The sequence below is a fragment of the Oryzias latipes genome, chromosome 14 (genome assembly GCF_053564925.1).
Source record: "Oryzias latipes strain Hd-rR chromosome 14, Olatipes_Hd-rR_3.1".
Taxonomy (NCBI): Eukaryota; Metazoa; Chordata; class Actinopteri; order Beloniformes; family Adrianichthyidae; genus Oryzias; species Oryzias latipes.
In genome coordinates this window covers 20,841,207-20,858,416 of record NC_136250.1, presented here as the reverse complement: position 1 = coordinate 20,858,416, position 17,210 = coordinate 20,841,207, and the positions used below count along the sequence as shown (strand labels likewise).

The 17,210-nt window shown below is 39.3% G+C and overlaps 1 protein-coding gene across 1 annotated transcript in view; it reads left to right on the top strand.

Annotated features, from left to right (window-relative positions):
- Positions 1-4,783: 4,783 nt before the first annotated feature.
- Positions 4,784-17,210, top strand: part of si:dkey-175m17.7 (uncharacterized) — a 39,966-nt gene continuing 27,539 nt past the window's right edge. The window contains exon 1 of the mRNA XM_004076687.4: positions 4,784-5,020. The gene's annotated coding sequence lies outside the window, so the exon portion shown is untranslated. The remainder of the gene's footprint in view (positions 5,021-17,210) is intronic.

Genomic DNA, 17,210 nt, shown 5'->3' with positions numbered 1-17,210 from the left:
TTGAAATTCAAAATGCCATTATTAGTTATGTGTGAAAAGAATTTTAGGTTACAAAAGGAAACGTGAAATGAAAATATGGAGCCAAAGCTGATCTCGACACTAGGTAGTTTGGCACCGTAGCGTGACGTCATCTTCAGTGTCAGGCCCCCGAACATTTATTGTAGGCCGAAAAACCCCAAAGGATATTGTATATGTATGTATGTATATAAATAATGTCTAATTATCCTAAGTTTGACACGTCTTTGTATGAATTTATAACTGCTAATTGTTATGTTTTGTGCATTATTCTTGCTTTGATTGTTTGAAATAAACCATTTCAAATCAAAATCAAATATTGTTTTTTTTCTTTTTCTGCAATTTGTACACATTTCAATTCCCCCTGAGAAATTCACCCTGTTTTTGTATTATGTTGTTTGTCAATAAAGTCTAAAAAAAGGTATTGTAGGTTTTGGTACCTACTCAGCACTCAACATCAGGGGTTATAATTAAGCTCAGTTCAATGCCTGAAGTTATCCAGAGATAAAAACAACAGTATAGAGTCATGATGCTAGCGAACAACGTCCTGTAGACAGGTTACCACTGCTACATTACCTGCAAAGCTACCCGGAAGTGTCCAACCAAGAAGTGGGCGGTCCCAGTGGCCGAATGATGCCCATGTCAGCCTGTGGACACCTTGGCCTTTTAAAAGCGTCCCATGGGGCCGCTGCCTGCACTTATCCTCCCTGCTACACCTGAGGCAATTCATCCTGTTACACAGGGAACCATTAAGGGCAGAAAACCTGAAATCCCCCTCCCCCTCCATTTAATGTTTAATATTGCTGTAAATTTTTGTCCAGAAAAGCTCAATTTAATCAAATTCATCAAAAAATGTGTTGTTGGTTCATTTGAAGATTTGTAAAAGAGTAAAAGAGGTTGGTAAAGTATCAGAGCATTGCATCCATTGGAGCTCACCTTCATAAAAGATGTTTTGTTGCTAAAAATAAATAAAATAAAGCAGTACTTTACACTACATAATCAGTGAGGGGTGTGGTTGAGCTCTCGTCTTGGTTGTTGCTGAGCACAGCAAAAGCGAAGAAACAGCAGAAAAATGCATAAAAGAGAAGGGAAAATGGTTTTGTATATAAAAACAATCTCATCACATTCACTGCTGCAGAGACATCTATGTCCTAATAACTGTCTTTTTTATTGCAGGCATAAGATATACTAATTGCAAACACATTAACTGGGTGAATGAACCCCTGGTGGAGCAAGAAAGATTATTACTTTTTGTGAGAACTTTCTGTTTGGAGGGTGATAACTTTCTGTGTTAAAGACTTTTTTTTATACTTTTCAGATTATGTATTGCTTTTATAATGAAGGTCTAGGACTAACCATGATGGAGCATACTGTTCATGCCTATTTAAATATGATGTTTTAAAAAAATGCTATTGCAGAGCCTTTCAAACAAACTCCTTATAGAAACAATTCAACAAGATTTGTTTATTAAAATCTCAGTTTCCCCAAATGCGTGATTTTTTTTGTTTTTTTTGTTGCAAAAGCTCATTTGGAAATGCATTTTATACCTGAAAGCTTACAAATATTGCATTAATTGTTAGCGTCCATATTTTCCAGCTCTGCTGTTTTGCTGTATTAAGCAAGAAATGAGGCATGGTCTTAATACACGGAAACAAATGAAAGCTAAATGGGTTTAGCTCTTGTTGCCAAACCCATGCTGGGTCATCTTTCAACCCCTAAGAAGCAATAAGAACGAAAAAATAAAGCAGAGGCACAGATTAACCCACAGTTTAGTAAATGAGATGGGAAAAAATCTCTCAGGAGTTTGTGGAGCTTGAAGGACATCAGGTGGTAAAAACTGTGAAATAAAGGTTTCACTTTGTCCTCAATATTAAAATTCTAAAGATTCTGCTTTAAATTACTGTTAGGGATTGTTTTAAAAAAAAAGCTGTGATTAAAAAAAAGCCTAAAACTACTCAAAATGTGTCTCTTCATTTAAATGTAATGTCATTTAACTCTTTCTATAGCTAAGTTGTATTTTATCATCATGCATGGGAGGTGGATAAAAATGTTTATTATAAATTGTATAATTTGATTTTATTTCATTAGTATATACTTTTCTTTCGTAACTTTTTACATTTATTTTTCATCATCACTTAAATTATTGTTCCCATTAATTTGAAAATCATTAAGTGCATTCTTTTCTTGTAAACAAAAGACAAATTTATATTGAAATTTTAAGTCTTCTTATGATAAATATTCCACTTTTAAGAGTTTTTTCTGTATGATTGAACAATTGTTGCAAATCATTATGCTTGTGAAATATTTCATTAAAAATCTGTAATTTTCCTGGAAAAATTGTGGTCTTGACTCCAAGAAAAGCAACATTTTTCTTTTTCTCTACTCATTTTTTTAAGTTATACCAAAAACACTTGTCAGAACAATAACATCTAGTCCCAAGGAAAAAACAAGATGTTTTGACTCCAACTTTCACATGTTTCACAATTGAAAATATATGAAATCTTGGAACTTCAATTTAAAAAAAAGCCAGTTTTCAGTTAAGCTGAAATCTATTTTGCAACAATAAAACTTCTTCTAACAGTTTAGCCTGAGAGTTTATTTACATTTTTTTAGTATATTTTTTTAATTAAAAAAATAATCTCTCTAGGCTTGAAATGTGAATCCAAACATGTGGATGAAATCATTTGTATGGTGGTGTAGTCACCTTACAATGAGGAGGCCCTGATTCAAACTCCAGTTGGGACCTTTCTGTGTGGAGTTTGCACGTTCTCCTTGCATTTTCTCCTGGCTCTCTAAATTGTCCCTAGGTGTGAGTATCCTATGACCCCACCCTTGCATTGACGTGTTATCCCTACCATGACTAAGGTGGATATACAGGTGAAGAGGATCATTGAAGAAAAAGGGTCAGCGCACTGTCTTGTGGGGTCTAGATGACCCCACTCCCAATGTTAAAGTGCCTAGGATAGCACAAGGGCCCTGCAGCAGACTGGTGACTTATTCAGGGTGTATCCTGCTATCGCCCATCAGTAGATGGATTGGCTCCAGCAACCTCGTGACCTTAAAAGAGAATCATCTGGTTCTGATGGATGGATGGATGGATGGATGGATGGATGGATGGATGGATGGATGGATGGATGGATGGATGGATGGATGGATGGATGGATGGATGGATGGATGGATGGATGGATGCAAATTTCACATCAGTGGTTGGGCATTAAGGGCTGAAACTATCAACTATGTATTTGTAGTTTAGGGAGCTATAAAAAAAATCACCCTTTAAAGTTACAGTTGAGACTGACAAATGTGGTTGTTGCAAAGTAATCCCAGTGATGACAGCTGATGCATCTTTCTGCTTGAACATTTTTTAACATGTTTCAAGCCACATGTTTTTGTTCGCAAAATGCAAAAGATAAATAAAAACAAAGGGCTTGTCAGTTGATATAATTAGGTGGCATAGGTTTAATGAATAAAGTTTTTTTTTAATAGGAAATCTAATGGAGTGATTTTTTTCTATACAAAAACAGGCATAGCCGGGGAAATATTATTCAAGAGGCACTAGATGGAGCAGAGAAGGTCAAGAATGAAGACAAATCCAGGCAATCTTCAGCTTATTCTGACAGTTCAACTTCTGTTTAAGCTGAACATGTGCTGTTATAAAATTTTACAGTGAATGTGAAGAATAAAATTGCATTAACAACTAAAATGATGGTGGAACTGGCAGCTTTATTCTTCCGTGTGATTTTACAGCAGAGAGGATGAATTCCTTTGCTGACAGAGGGACCAATGAGACTTCTTTGTGCTCCTGATTCATGTGAAATTACTGGTTGCAATTTCCTAAAGGACAGATTAATCTACAACATGAATATGTTAAAATGCATTTTAATTATTCATATTTCTTTATTTTGATTACTATTATTAATACAGCCAAAGGGATGCAGATAGTTTTTAAAGAAAGACAGATCCGGCATATCTGATGTGTTGTCTTGAGAAGATTTATGAAAACAGCTTCTGTCAATCAAACTTCAAGAGAGATAAATTAGTTTTCTACAGTGAATGTTTGTCAAACAACATCTCAAAAATGAAAGGTTAAAAACTTGGCGGAAATGTCATTGTGTGGTTTAAGGAGCTTACTGTCAGCTTAGAGAGCAGATGAAAAATAAAACCTGAACGAGCTTTGACAGAGAACAGAGAAATACACTCAGATGCATCCAATCCTCTGCTGCACTTCTGTAAGTCTGAGAGTACTTCATGTTATGCAATAAAACACAGTCTACTAACTGTTTCTGAAGACGAGGAAAAGCCCACTCCTACTTCCCGTCATCCATCTATTCACAGCCACTCACAACCCCAACTTAACATTACAGGTGCAACAAACATGGTGAGCAATATTGGAGCAATCCACCCTGTCCAACAGTGGCCGGGATGGATGGATGGATGGATGGATGGATGGATGGATGGGTGGATGGATGAAAAATCCTGTAGTCAAGAAGAGAATATTCGTTTTCGTTCTCTTTTTATTGTACAATAAATTTTGTTTCACGAGATTATTTTTTTATGGCAATTTTTATTTGAATTATTAGAACACCTGGTGGAGGGTCATTTTTTAGTTTCTTCTGATGTTTGTTTTGCTGATTGTTTTTCCCACCTCCCCCACCAGCTCGCACGTGCTGCGTGCTCGCGCCTGAGCCCTCCGTCTCATGCACGTAGCCATTGGTCTGTGATGATGTCATCGTCGGAGTGAAGACAATAGAGCCCGCCTCCTCGGAGTGACACACACTTGTGACGGCAGCGCTCCTGATGACATCCGTCTGTGTGTCCGTCCGCTGAGAGCTGCGGCTCCTCTTTAACCTCCCAGTGTTTTGTTTTGTTTTTGTTTTATTCTACGAAACCAGCAGACGCGGAAGCCGCTTCACTCCCGGACCAACACGTCGGTTCGGGTCACCACGCGAGCACTAGTCCGTCCGCGCAGGAATGGTGAACGCGCCTCGGAACTGCCTGCCTTGATGTAAGTGTTTCTGTTTGTCCACCCGCAGCCCGTGACGGTCAGTTGGAGCAGACCTGCTCAAAGCCGCTGCCGCATGGATGCGTGCGCCTCTGACTGCGTGGGAGAGTCAGAGGTAAACATGCAGCCATGTGAAGGCAGAGCATCCACGCCGGGATCTGCAGGGACGCCTGCAGATCCCGGCGTGCACGTCTGCCCTATCCTCCTCATGGGTTGAGGTTCTAAAGTTTAGAACCTAAACAGAAATCTTAACACTGTTATGAAGATGCTTTATCTGAGAATTTAGGCAGTGCGCCACCTAGCGAATCTAAAAATAGGACTTATTGGATTTTCCATGGCTGGCTTGCAGAATAGACTCATAAACAACAAAGCAGAAAGACGTTATTTCTTGCTGATTTACTCATCTTGAAACGCAACAACCAAAAGCAAAACAAGTGAAGACGTAGAATCAACTCAAACTGTGTTTTAAACACTGCAACCCCTGCAGCCCTGAGGTCAAGTGATGCAGGCACAGGCCGGCTTCATGCACTTCCTGCTGGCACTATTTTATTTTGCTAATATGAGTCTTTAATGGGACTGGATCATTTGGATTGATCACCCCGTTGAGAGCCATCATTCTGCCGTGCTGCTCCGTCTGAACCTGCCTATAGGGTTGGCTTACATAAAAGCCTCAGGCAGTCCTTTCCAGTGCTGATGGCAGGTTCAGAGCGGGATCCGACTCCCGAGCTGTGAGCAAACGTCGGACAGGCGCAGTGCAGTCAAGGATGGGATCGTGGAATAAACTTAGACCTCACTGTCAAAACAAACTTACTCATCAAAAGCAGCGCATTAGAGGGAATCAGCAGATGAACCATATAGTTTTCTGACTATAAGTTGCAGCAGTCAAAAAATGCATGATAAAGAAGAAGAAAAATCATATGTATCTCTTTTGGGAGAAATTGAATGAACAAAATACAGGAGCAAAAAATTGCTATTTGATCTTGAAAAGCAAGTCATAATAATAGAATAGATGACAATAATAGACTGAATATCTGTACGCTTCACTGCTTTAACTCCTTGATTCTCATTTAGCTGCATGAAACACAGGAGGAATCTAGTATATTAGCGCAAAATGGGAACAATTATTCAGATAACCATGTAGAACATACTAGCATGTCAACCAAACTCTTTATATCACTTCAAATCACTCAATTTGTCGAATTCTTTATCCTCCGTCACTTTGAAACAACGCCATCAAGCCTGGCTTAAGCTATGTTCACACCGTCCTCAGCAACCCGCGTTCAAGTGACCAGCCGGCGTACATTTATGTTTCAGGCTTCCCTGTTCTCAGTACTCTTGAGTTCACACAAAGCTACGCGAGTTTCTACAACCATTTTTGGGCTCTACGAACAAAACTCTCATCCGCTGAATGCACATTGCAAGAGTAAACCAGGTTGAACTTTGACCAATCAGGGACTTGGATTTGGCAGTGACGTATGGATGGCGTCCCCTTTAATTTACGGAAGTGCCATTAGATTGAAAATTGATCATGGAGGAGAGACTAGTAATTGTGGTTTGTGCCCGGCTGAAATGATATGACACCAAGTCTTTCATTTATCAGAGTAGAGCGGCGAAAGAAAAAAGTCTGGAGAAAGTTTCATGAGATTTCTACCACTTTGACATTTCATACCAAGCCTCTACCAACTGTAGATGGCAAACATGCGACAGTAAATGGTAGAAAAAGAAGAAGCCGCCTGCCTGCAGTGTGAACACCATGGGCTAAATGTGCGTTCAGGAACCCACGTTTCGCAGGTTCTTGAACCCTCGTCACATGCCTGGTGTGTCCATAGCTTAAGTTGCAGAAAGAAATGTTACTTATACTCAGAAAAATAGGGTAATGAATAGGAACGTGTTTCTGCAGAGTATTCTGATGTCACCATCAAATCCCTCTGCTAAGAAAATGGTTCAAATCCCTGGAAGACTGTAGGAAAACTCCAACTATGCCTGGAGCTCAGACAAGAAGCAGTAATGCAGCACTGCTGCGGGCGCCACCGATTGATTCTGGAAATGGCCAAACACTAAAACATGCAGGTAGACCGTTTTCCAATTACGTCATAGGGCCCTGCATCCCTTTGGTCCTCACAGTCAACTGATGGATTTAACACATTTGATTAAGGAAATCTCCATCAAGTACTAATCTTTACCTTTAGGTTGAAATTGCATTTAGTTTGTCCCCCGATAGCAGAGCCGGCCAGTGTTTTCTTAAGGAAGAGCAACAATGCTGATCGGTGAGACGCATCTTGAATGTCGACACTGGTTTTCAACAGTAAATGGATGCATCAAAATGAGCTTTTAGACTGAAAACTCCCTCCCTCCGTGAATAATGATGAAGTCATTAAGTTGTTGTAAGTGTTGATGCTGCAGGCCTGCTCGGATGCTGACAGAGGCTCTGCAGGGCGTCCAGCTCTCTTGTTGTCACACATACTCCTTTGTTGTCATCCAGGGAAAAGATGAGCAGGCGGAAAAAAATAAAATAAAATACCCAGAGGGGAAACACAAGCACACTGTTGTTCTACTAGCATGAACAGATCCTGTTTCTGACTCTTCTACGAGTAGAGCAGCTTTGTGTCAACATGTCATTCTTTTTATGTTGTAGTGGTTCTTTTCTGGGGGGCAAAGGCCAGCTCAACACCAAATCCTAAGACACCTAAGGTTTCGAAGCTCCTGAACATCAACGTAGATAAGTAATTGAAGTGATGCTGACTGCAGCTTCAAAGCCATCAAGTCAGTGTGCCTTTAAGGAGATTTCATTTAAATATATTCATAGCAGATTACAGCGTTTCTTTCATCTATACCCAACAGAAAGCTCAAATCTCAACCAGGCACAAATCCAAATCTGAGCTGCTTTGGTCTCCTTCTATTCTTACTTTCCTATTAGGGTTTTTCAGGTTTCAGGCTCCTGATGAAACTTCACAGATGAAATATGTTGTTTTTCAGTATTGGTCTGCTCGTGGTTAAAAGGTTATTCTGCTGAATCATAACCGTGTCCATTTTTCAGTCTTCCTCCTAGTGGCAGATGTGGTCCGTTCCATCTTTGTCCATAATCAGATTGACTGAAGGGTGAAAGGGAGCAGAAACGGCGCCACTCTCTGATTGGACAGTGTGCGCAGAAGTTTCTCTGCTGACTGGGGAGGTTGTGTGATGTGATTATTCTGACGTAGGCTGGGGTGTGAGCTCTGATGAGACGTTCTGGTGAAGAGCAAATTCCAACAAAAGGCTTAGACGGACAAAAATATGGTTTTAGTTCAGTTTCAATGGGAAGGTAATGTAAAAACATTTAACATTTTATTCTGTTTGAACTGCATCAAATAGCAAGTGTTTCTGCCTTCAAAACTAAAAACTATTGAGAAAACGGCCAAATTTAGCACAATTTACGAACTTTATTTTTTGAGACTAGTAGTGGTGAATTCTTGAATAGTCGACTTGCCAATAAAAAGAATATTAAAAACTACTAATTTCTTCAGGTGCTTTCACATGCATATTAAAGGACATTCTTTGGTTTAGACCTGCGTGTAACCCTGCAGTTTAACCTACCTGGGTCGTCTGTGACCTCTAGTTGCCATTGGTGCTTTCAGACCAAGATAACTGAGTTTGATTAATTGGAGAATGGTCCACAAAGTTACTCCTTCATTTGATTTGCTTCAGTTTCACACTGCACTCTTCAGAGTGGAAAGTATTGGTTGAAATCATGTAATCACCATCACACACATTACACTGATTTTTTGCTCGAAACCCTCAGAAATGAAAGTGCCCTTTAGCAGAGAAACTCTTGTTTTTCTTATGGCCACTTTTTATTTTAAGTTACAAACAGCTTGAAAACTTGACATTTTGGGTCCGTTAGACTGTTTTGTTCTTTGTGTATAAAACAACGTGTCACGTTAATTTGTTCAGGTATGGTTTGCAGTGCTGTGAAAAAAGGGGTCATCATATTTTTAAAACACATCCCTCACTGTGGTTCACCTTCAGCCAGTTGGGATTTACCTGACTTGATCGAAGCGACCTTGTGATTGGACATCTTTTTGTTTGCATCACATGTTCATAAAAACATAAAGACAGTAGAAACACAACAGGAAGAGAAACTGACAGTTTGCCAGAAATTTATTATTTACCGGTACTTCCTAATCAATTTTCTACCTTTTTACCAACATAATTTCCTTTGTATCTGTTGCTTTCAACCAACACAGCTGTTACTCTTAAGCTACGTTCATACTGCCCTCTGAAAGGTGCATTCAATTGGCCACTTTTAATGAAATGTACAAATTGAACGTACTTAAAGGTGCGTTTCAGACTTCCGCATTCAGTACTCTAACGTTCACTCATAGCTAGACAAGTTTCTACAATCGTTTTCAGGCTCTTCATGAAAAACGCGTGGCCAGCTGATGCACATTGCAAGGGCTAAACCAGGCCAAACTTTGACCAATCGTGGACTCGGATTTTATAGTGACATAGGGATGGCATCCTTTTGAATTCACGGAAGTGTCAACTATTTGAAAATTGATCATGAAGGAGAAATTAATAACTGCTTTTTGAGCTTAGCTGGAATTATGTGACACCAAGTCTTTCATATATTGGAATAGAGCTGAAAAAGAAAAAGTCTGGAGCAAGATTTACGAGATTTCCACCGCTTTGATATTTTGCCCCAAGCCTCTTCCAACTGTTCATGGCAGACGCGCGCTAGTCAATAGTAGAAAAAGAAGAAGCCCCTTCCGTTTGTCCAGTGTAAACACTGTGGGCTACATGCATGTTCAAGAATGTGTACTTGGCGCATTCTTGAAAGCGCATCACATGCCCGTGATGTCCATAGCTTATAAACTACATCAAATTTTTAATACGCATCTATATCCTTTACATCCCTAGAATTTTCTATTCCCTTTATTTACTTTGCTGGATACCCTCTATGCGTTCACATCAATAAACCGCACCAGGGTTTACATGCAAGTGAAAAAAAGTCTGTTTTGACAGAGAAGTTACTTTTTATAGCTAAAAGAAATTCTCATTGCACCCTCGCTGTTGACAAATCAGCTCACAAACTACCAAGTCACCTGGGTCAGCACATGCTGCTAAACATCAAATCCTTTTCTTTATGTGGCGTGTCAAAGTTACTCTAAGTGCATCTGAAATTGACGTCTGCTTGGTGTGATGTCTGTGGCAGATTTAACAGTTCTCCTTCTGTGCAAGTTTATATTGCCTCAAATCAACTTAGATGCTTTATGTTGATGCATAAACATCCTGCTTGCTTGTAAGTCATGTTTAGTTATTGTTGCTGTTCATAGAGTGGGGGGGGGGGGGGGGGTGTTATCAGCCAGCTGTCATAAAGTCCTGCTAGAAAAGATGTCTCCTTCCCTGTGGAAGCTCAGGACCATCAGCAGATTTTTATCTAATGAGCGCTGCTAGAAAGGATATTGGGCTGGATCAAACCTGCGATATCAGGAGGAACCTGATATTGTTGGGTTGGGCTCCTGAAGGCAGGACCAGAATTTTAATTCCGTCGTTAAGCAGAAGCCAATAAACAGACTTGTGAACAAGCTGATACAATAGATTTATAGCAAAAAAACAAGAGTTTAGATTATCGTCCGAAATTTATCATGTACTGGGGTTAGAGATGTTCGTTTAGATGCCAGATGTTTAATGGGTTTAGTTTATAAAAAAACATCCTCTGAAGTTCTTGGTGCTAGTCACTGGCTAAATCACTCGGTTTTGTTTGACCTCTTTAAATGCATCCTCTGGGGCAGCAATAATCTCTGCTATTTTGGGGGGGCATGCTAGGTCAAAACAAGATAGTCACATGTAGGGGTGTGTATCAGCAAGAGTCTGCTGATGCACAACCAATATCTGCATATCTTTACATTTTACCGAAACACTTTTCGTTTTTTAAGGGTATGACTTAGAAAAAACTCTACCTGAACATTAATATGCCAATCATTGAAATAAAATGGTCAAATTCCTTTTATTTAATGATCACAATGTTAAGCACTGCAACTGTTCATTTACAAGTTGCTTTTACCCAAGAAAATTCAGAGTGCTTTTATTGTGGTAACTTAAAATGTTTCTTTTTTCTTAAAAGGAATAGTCAACATTGTCTGATTTCCACAACAAAATATTTTTCAGTATAAGAAAAAAAAGATAGACTGAATGTGCCTGAACCAACAATGATCTAAGAGTATGATTGAGTAAATAAAATGCTGTTTATTTTCAATATTGCTTAATATAGCTTCTCCAATATTTTTAAACGGTTCAGGAGCCTGAAAGGTGCTTGTATGGGGAAAAAAACACCAATTCTTTCGAGAAACAAAGTGTGATGAGGCAACATGGCAGGGTGAAGGAGAGCGCTTTAATGTGGCCAAGATGCTTTTTTTACATGACGGTGCACTGCAGCTGATCGGACTTTAGACGTATGGGTGATGCTGTCGCACGGTGCCCTTACGCCACACTCTATTCGTTAGTAAAGTGCACGTTCTGGCCCCTTAGGGCTTGCAAAGCTGCACACACGGAGTGTGTAGTTATCATGTCAGTGCCAGTATAGACGCCCATAGAATGTCCATACAAACTACATTCTTATTTTAGTTTGTTATTGTAATTTCTTCATCTCTAACTGTCTGTTAAGAAATATCCACTTATCACGTGAACAGTACTAATGGGCCTCTTGTGATTTGTACAGTATTTGGGGGGTCAAAACAAAGTGCCTACAACATGCCTATGTCTCACTTAATTCGCCCTTACTTACACTTATGTGTTGTACAAGTGTCCACTAAGACCTGTCGCTCACAAGATGCCAGTTGGAAAAAAATGTTGTAACAACATTGGTTTTATAACTTTAAAAAGTCATGTTAAAACTAAAAGGCATTACTTACATTTGAATGTAACGTGGATCACACTACTGAAGTAGTGATAATAAATTCAATTTGTTTCAGACTGAGATGCGGTCCATAAAAGAAGACAGACAAACAGAACATACAAAAAGAGAACTACAATTTACAACCATTCAAACAGAGTATAATCTCTGTGTCCAGTGCTTCCTCAGGGCAGAGGTGTAGCAGCATGAGCTTCTTCGGGGATCAGTCAAAGACTTTATAATTGCATTTTTAGACTTGTCCAGGCGCTCCATGAGTCTGTAGGTAAAATGACGTAGTAGTGCCTCACAGGTGGGGATGTGAGCATCCACAAACAGCTAACTGGCTCTTTACCACCTGGGCACCTGTGATAGGTATCGTTATAGGCCACTATGAATCTACGGAATGTCCCACGTCCAGCAGTAGTAAGAACAATACCTTAAAAGATTATTACTCTTCCTCTCAGAGGCTGTTTTTCACTTTTCATAGATTATTAATGACTCTTTATCTTCACCAAAGGAAGGATATAAGAAAAAGTAGAAGAGTCCTAGATTTAAACCTTGAGGTGCTCCAGATGAAATATTCCATGTGCATAAGCAGCAAAACTTCTTTCAGACCATTCAGAAACAAGTCCAGACAATCTGTCAGCCAAAATACGATGGACGTCTGTCTAGGCCCGGGCACAAAATCGATTGAATGAATTAATTTTTTGTTACGGGCGATTTCAAAAATAACTAAATCGAGTTTTTGTGTAATGTTGCATTTTTGGCACCCCAGAGCTTCCGTAGCATTAGTTTCACATGGCAGTATGGCAAGCGCCAAACAACAACATCATAGCACACACGAAACAGCAAGTGGCAATATGGCGACCAGTGAGAGTGGGAAGTTTGTTCCCAAGAAAGGAATAAAATCCTCTGTTGTTTGGAACTGGTATGGGTTTGCTGCCACAGACGTGGAGGAAGACACCCCATGCTGCAACATTTGCCTAAAGCCCATCACAGTCAAAGGCTCTCACTCGCTCTAGCATGGCACGTGCTCAGTCCTCTTTACACAGTCAGCACCCAGACACACATACTCATTCTACAACTTATATATAGTTAGTTAATTATTTAGATAGTTAGTTGTTACTGTTATCTGTTATTAAAGAATACTGCGTTGTAATTATTACCTATACCGGTATTCATTTGCGACGCGGCCGCCAGAGGATTTTTTGTCCGGAGGCGGGGCGGGTTGACCGCGACTCCTGCTACTTCATCATCTTCTCTGTGGAGAAGACAGGGTTTCTTGATTTAATTAAAACCTTAGACCCCAGATATGAGCTGTATTGTTAATCCTTTAGAAAATGTTGCTACTCTCAAGGTGAATGTCTGTCTTCTTTTAGTCTAGACTACAAAGTGGTACTCAAAACACAGCTGGGACTTTAAGTAAGTAACCTTTTTATTTTGGACACGTGAAAGTGTAGAATAACAAAATGAGACAAAAACAAGACAACAATTATATAAAACAAGAGAATTATACTAAAAAAATTTTTATAAACAACACAAGCCCAAAAAGGAGTGAGAAGAAAAATCTTAAACTTAACTTTGATTCCAAGAGTGTGTTCATTTATTTATTATTCATCCCATAAATGGGTGTTACTTTTGTCTTGCGCTTGCGTAAATAAAAGCAAAATTTCCTTTAAGTTGTCTGCCGTTTGTTCTTATTGGTTTCCCTAAGTGTGTGTGTGTGTGTGGGGGGGAGCGTGAAAAAAATCGGAAATCGAATAAAAATTTTTTTTATAAGAGATGAGATTTTATTTTAAGGCCATATCGCCCAGCCCTACGTCTGTCACAGGCTAGAAAGAGGTCTACCATTGTGTCTATGTCACAATGGCAGTTTTTCTTTCTTTTTTTTTAAGTGGCATATTGTGGTCCTTACGATCTTCCACTGTGGTTGTTTCCAAACTGATCCTGCCCCAATGATGGCCTGGAGCAGGATTGTTTAGTTAATCCTGACTTGGATTCTCCTGATCCTGACAGAGGAAGCAGTAAAACCAGCAAGGTGGAGGTTCCAGAGGACGACCAATGTTTCAGTGGAGGGATTTTCATAGAAATAAGACCTCCTGATTTTTCAAAGATGTTCCGTTTCTTAAAAAAAAAATAAGGTGTTAACAAATTAGATACAAATTGATCAAGATTAGGATTTGCAAGATATGTAAATAACTTATTTAATCCTTGTTTAAACTGGATCCTCTGTTGTTTGACAATGAACATCAATTTATTTTATGTTTTTTATTTCATTTGAGGAATTTTTAATGCATCTTTTTTCAATGCTGTTATAAGTACACTGCAGGAAATGCATTCCTCCCTGCTGTCTCCGTTTATCTGCACCACCCCAGCCGTGGTCACAATTAACATTCCCCCCCAAGGGATGTGACAGGAGTGTCAAGGCTCACCCTGAAGCTGTGCTGAGTTTCTGTTTTCCTCACAAGTAACCCTGAGCTGTGAAGGTCAGCCAAGTGTAGTTTTTTTTAGTTGCAAGTTTTTTCAGTTTGAAACTTGCAATCCTAGCCTTTTTAATTCTGGAAAATCTAAACCACACATTTTCCTGAACTGGGTTTTTCTTTTATGTCAATATCTGAACACTTTTTCACTTACACAGGTTTTTTGTTGTTTTCTTAACAGTTTTTGTGGTATTTTCCTTGTTGCAAAAACACTCTGCTACCTTGAAAGGATTGTAAATTTCCATAAAAAATGATTATCATTCCTGTTAATGTAAACTAAAATATAAAAACAGCAAAATAATCTAAATATTTTTTGGTATAGGCATCAAAAATACATAAAAATACATTTTCTTTTTAAATCTGAGTGCGTTTGAACTGAAACCACCCCATCACTGTTCAGACTAGACCTGAACTGCAGCATCATCAGAGAAGCGTTTGATCACTGAAGGCTTCAGCTAATTTTAATGAAACCCCTAACACGCTGCTTCTTTTTGTTTATGTGAGTCTGAATTAGATCAAAGAGAGCAGATCTCTCACTCAACCTCAAACCTGAGCACAAATATAAAAGCGAGGAGATGCTGATGATCCACAGCCGGCTCATCGGCCGCTGGAAACAAGTGACTCATGACTCATTTTCCTGCCATCCACTCACATGGGAACCCCTTCCTGTTGCAGGACGGCTTCTTTCCCCCCCCCTGCAACAGAAGAATAGATTCTCCCTCCTCGAACAATTTGACGCAGCAGGGGGTTGAGCATCTTGCCTGGGCTCTGCTCCGGCAATGTCCACTCTGCTGCGTGGGCGTTCGGCTGTCAGGTGCCTCTTGATGAAGGAGCCGCATAAAAGCGGGCGGAGGCATCGCCATCAATTCTGCGCAGCTGAAGATAACCACATGTTTTCAGAAACACCAGCCTGCTCACAGAGAGCAGGACCTGATTCCTGCAGGGAGACCAGACTTCTCTCAGCCTCGTTTTTGTGTGTAATCGCTTTTGCTGTTGAGTGTACAACAATGATTTATGATCAGGTGTTTATGAATAAAATGGTGGGGTGTTTTTTTTTTGTTTTTTTTCCTGCAGCTTGTTGAGGCTGTTATCTCTGCTGGTGAGTAGAGAGGAGGCGTTATGATCGCCTCTGCAGGCTTCCACTGCACAAACCAACATTTTGTTTTCCCAAATCATTATAATTATCCTCTATTATTCCACAAAAAGGCATGACCATCCTTTAATATTCAAATAGAATTCCCACTCCCACTTTTCAATGATTTTCCTTAAGTTCAGAGTCTTTAAAATGTTGTAATTGTGTATTTTCTTTATTTAGCCGCCACCTCTGAGAAGATCTGGTATTTGGCATCTTGTACTGTTAAAAAGTGGCAGAAAAACTGTCAGATAAAACTGAGAAGGCGACTGTTTGATCATCTGAGCGTCCTCATCTGACACTCTGCGGTTTGGCAGACGCCGCAGCATGAAGCGGTGTGATGCAAACACGCCGGTGCCCAGGCAGATCAGGTGGCGCACAGTTTGTTTTCATTTGTTTATTGATTTCATTGAGAACTGCCAGCTGGAGTGGCTTCCTAAAAGCACAGTGAACCATTTACACAATTCTAATTCATTTTCTAATCAGACATGTGATTAGACTTATTAAAGGGTTGTTGTTTTTTCCGCATATGATTTTCAGAGAATCTCTCTTTGGTGAATTATAAACCTTAAATGAGAATACAATTTTTATTATCTGAAATAGTGGTGCCCAACTATCGTTCACCAGACTGGTACTGATCCGTGGGACGGTTGGTACCGGGCCACAGAGAAAAAACACGTCCCACATTATATTCATAATCTCACTCTGAGAGAAGTTTTATTTTGAAAAACTACTGGGTTCTTTCCAACTCATTCTGTCCCTATGTCAAGCCGCTAGGTCACAAATCCATCCATTACTTTCTTAAAGTGGCTGCACCGACCGCTAAATGAAAACCACCAAGCAAAGTTAGAAAAAGACAAACGTATTTGGAACATTTTTTTCACAAAAAAGACTCAGCGAGGAAACAAAGAAGAGCCTTTGACTACAAAATAAAAGAAAGCTGAATTTCACAGACAAAAACCAGGAGTCTTGACTCTACATATGGATTTATTGTGACAGTTGTTCCCACAGACTTTGATAATAATGCAGAATACTCATGTTAATGTTGCTAATAAAGTCATAATAAAGTTGGTCAAAAGGTGGATTCAAGTTTATTCAGGAGAAAATTTAAAATTAGCCAAATGGGTTGAAAATTGAAAACAGCATGAAATTACTAATAGCAGTCAGCAATAAAATACATAAAAGATAAATAAGAATGCAAAGAAACAAATTAAAAAAATGTAAAATAAAATGACACAGACTTCAAAGCCATAAAGTGATTCTAAAAAGGTGGGTTTTTAATTGACATTTAAAGTTGTTATGGTCAGATATCACGCGCAGTTCTGCAGGAATGTTATTCCATAACTGAGGGTCAGAAATGGAAAAAGCACGGTCACCCCAGTGTTTCTGTTGTGACATTGCACATCAGACAAATTATTTATCTACCGCATCTGAAAAGTTTGACGACGCAGAAGTTGGCGTTCAATTTCTTTTGTTTGTTTGTTATGGGTGGATTGAAAATCTTTATGACATTTTATTGGTTGCTACACGCAATCTAGAAAGTTTAAAGCAGCTGATGATTTTTCACAGAAGATGAAGATGGACTTTACCTTCAAAAGGGAAACATGACACTTAAAAAAAATTGCACGCCAACTTTAGCCTCATAAAGACCGATCTGTGAAAATGTTGTCTGACGTTAAACCGGTCTGTGGCCTGAAAAATATTGGAGAC